This window comes from Diabrotica virgifera, chromosome 7 (genome assembly GCF_917563875.1).
Source record: "Diabrotica virgifera virgifera chromosome 7, PGI_DIABVI_V3a".
In the NCBI taxonomy this organism is placed as follows: domain Eukaryota; kingdom Metazoa; phylum Arthropoda; class Insecta; order Coleoptera; family Chrysomelidae; genus Diabrotica; species Diabrotica virgifera.
In genome coordinates this window covers 11,161,676-11,165,071 of record NC_065449.1, presented here as the reverse complement: position 1 = coordinate 11,165,071, position 3,396 = coordinate 11,161,676, and the positions used below count along the sequence as shown (strand labels likewise).

Sequence of the window (3,396 nt, the reverse complement as noted above, 5' to 3'; positions counted from 1 at the left end):
ATATAAAAAGTATCGAAAACCTCCACTTTTCACCCTCCGTAACTCTGGAACCGTTGATTTTATAACAATTATATATGGAACCTTTTTTGTTTTAAATTTTATGTAGAACATTTTTCTAAAGAACATTCCTTACGCTAAAGCATAGTTTTGGAAATATTGACGAAAAACGTAAAAAAACTACTAATTTACCGACTTCTCCCCCATCTCCCCCCCAAACCGGACGCTCAAAATGGTGTAACTTTTTACTGAACAATATGTGGACCATATAGAACAATTTGGTTTTGAAGGAAAACTTTTATTTGGATGTCTGGGTTAGGCCTTTTTTTGGACCAATTATACTATACTACCTCCGTAACTTTGGAACCGTTCATTTTAGAAGGGTTATGCATAGGACCTTTTTTATTTCAAATTTAATGTAGAACAATTTTGTGTAGAGGGTTGTTCATGCTAAACCGCTTAGTTTTAGAAATATTGACGAAAAACTTAAAAAACTACGAATTTGCAGATTTCTCCCCACTCCGCCCCCCCAAACCCGACGCTCAAAATGGTGTGACTTTTTTCTGAACATTATGTGGACCATATAGAACAATTTGGTGTTGGAGGATAACTTTCACTTTGGATGTCTGGGTTTGGGTCTAACTATACCATACTATTACAATTTATTGCGGTTTATTCTCACATAAAAATATTTCAACATCAAAACAGTTTCAGACTCATAAATTTCCTCAAAACACAAGATTTTTTTTATATAGCGTATTTTGGAAATCAATAGGCACGTCCCTGTAGCGCAGTGGATAGCGCGTTGGACTTCTAATCCAAAGGTCGTGGGTTCGATCCCCACCAGGGATGCAACGTGGAACAGTTTTTATTTTACAATGAAACAAAGTATTGTTCATATTACGTCATATATAAGGGAATATCGGGATATATTCGCACATAAAAAAGATATAGAGCTTCAAATAACTCCTAAACTAATATGGTGACATTGTTACAGCAATTTTGAGCTTTCCTCTAAATGGTAGTGTTTTCAAGCTCCGAAATTCTTCACAATTGCATCGGAAATTTGAGATGAATTTTTGAAAAATTTAAAATTTTCTAAAATATTAGATATATCGTAAGCAGGATAAAGAGAATAACAGTTCGACACTGAAGCATTGATAGAAGAAACCACATTGGATATTATGATGTAATGTATTTCCTTAATGCTCCGGGGAGAGGGACAGAAAAAACATTCCTAATTTTGTTATTGGCGAAGATCAAATCGAGGCCCTATTGAGACTTCAATAGGATTGATCACATTTCTCATAGATTTCTGATACTTCACAGATTCGAAAGAGTAGCTTCTTCAGCATGTTTTCCAGACATGCCAGGAAACTTTTCGTTCAAATCTGTTGACATAATTATAAGTCAAACTGACGTAGTGAACTATCCTACAGAATTTTTAAATTAACAGGAATTTCCTGGACACCCACCTCACAATTTACAATTAAAAGTAGGATCACTTCTCATTGTGTCGCGTAACATTAATCAACCTCGACTATACAATGAAATGAGACTGACTATGAAAAAGCTAATAAATAATGCCATTAGGACAACGATTATAATACCAAGGAAAAATACAAATGAGAGGATGTATTAATCCCGCGCACACCGATGATTCTAATAGACTTACCATTTTATTTTAAGCGTCTACAATTTCCAGTGTTTGGCTTTTAAAATGACGAGAAACAAATCTCAAGGCCAATTATTGGAAGTTTGCTGAATTAACCTAAAGTTTCCATGTTTCATGTATGTACAATTATTCGCGTGTCGGAAAACCGTCATCGTGATATATTAAGGTACATACATAATATATTTTCGTGTATTTATTTCATTTTTGTTAATTTTTAGTTATTGAAGTGTTTGAAAAGTTAGTGTAGTTGTCTGGGATACACCTAAAAAGAATACTCGGAAAAAAGTTCCGAAGTGTGGTTAGGTTCCACTAAAAATAATAATAAAATAATGTGCGTGTACTTTGTACGCACGTAAGAAGTTATACTTCTATTATATGATTTCTTAAAAATAAATATGCTTTAAACAGTTTGTTTTAATTATTTTTAAACACCAAACTAATTTTGTGCTTACCGATTTCAAAAAAATAAAAAAAAGTATAGGATTCCTCCGGATTCGAACTCAAGACCTCTCGATCTCTGGCCGAATGCTATACCAAATACGCTACGAGGACTGTGTCTGTATCGGTTTGGACGTACCTAATGACAATTCACGGTAACAAACAGACAAGGGGAAGTATAATAAAGATACAATAAAATGTTTTAATAATACTCATCTTACTCCTGAGGAAGACAAATCCAAAGACACAAAAATTATAATAAATAATACATTTACTAAAAACACTAATATATTCTTTTCATACCTTTTCTTGCACTGATATATTTATACATAACTTGAAAGATTTAGCAACTAAACGCCATACTGTCTGTGTGCGCAAGCGCGCAGTATTATAAAATTTTACTCTCAACCGCGCATAAAGAAGTATAACTTCAAAAATATTCCAGATTTAACGTCAGATGAAGTAATTAATACAATCCATATCTGGGGCAGAGTTTGTGAGTTCTCATTTTTGTTGAATGTTATTGTTCAGAGGACATAGCAGTAACCTCTCACATGTTACAAAACCACATCTCCATATTTTACGTAATCAATTTTCAGAACTTTAAAGAGTTTTGTGAGTTCCCATGCGCGAATTTCTAAAGAAACTCTAATTTAAACACGAGAAAACAATGCATAAAATCCTCCGAGCCATCCATCAGCAATCCAGCTTCTCAGAAAAGTACGCACACACAAAATTTTCGCTCGAAATAAATTAAGACTTGCATGAAGAATGTAAAACCATTAATATTTTTAATGATAATCGTCTCAGTCAAATGAATAATGACAATAATGTATGTAGACGCCTCTACTTACGGACTAAGAATAATACCGAGCGACTTGGAAGAAACAAAAAGGGACTTTTCTCACCCCTTTTATAATTTCCACCCCCACGGATGGCTTTCTCTTTTCGTTTTGTTCGTCTTCTTATCCGCGAGACAGTGCAGAGACTAAAGGGTTAAATCAAGGGTGGATCAGGGTAGTAGACAACTCTATAAATCGTATAAATCTTTTGACAGTATTAAGTGTTGTATAATATAATATATGTTCACACTGGACTATATTTTTATATTTTTTTTTTGGTTTTTGAACAACAACTTCGATTAAAACAGCATTGGATTCCCTCAATTTTTTTAATGCACACATTTTAATGTAAACTATTTTTTAAGCTTATAAATATACAGGTGTTTGTAAATAAATGCGACAAACTTTATGAAAATATAATAGTACGGGCATAGCCGTGGCAAG

At 33.5% G+C, this 3,396-nt stretch overlaps 1 non-coding gene across 1 annotated transcript; it reads left to right on the top strand.

The window, feature by feature from the left end:
- The first annotated feature begins 776 nt into the window (after positions 1 to 776).
- Positions 777 to 849, top strand: Trnar-ucu (transfer RNA arginine (anticodon UCU)). The gene has a single exon. It is a non-coding gene; the product is annotated as a tRNA-Arg (tRNA).
- Positions 850 to 3,396: the final 2,547 nt, after the last annotated feature.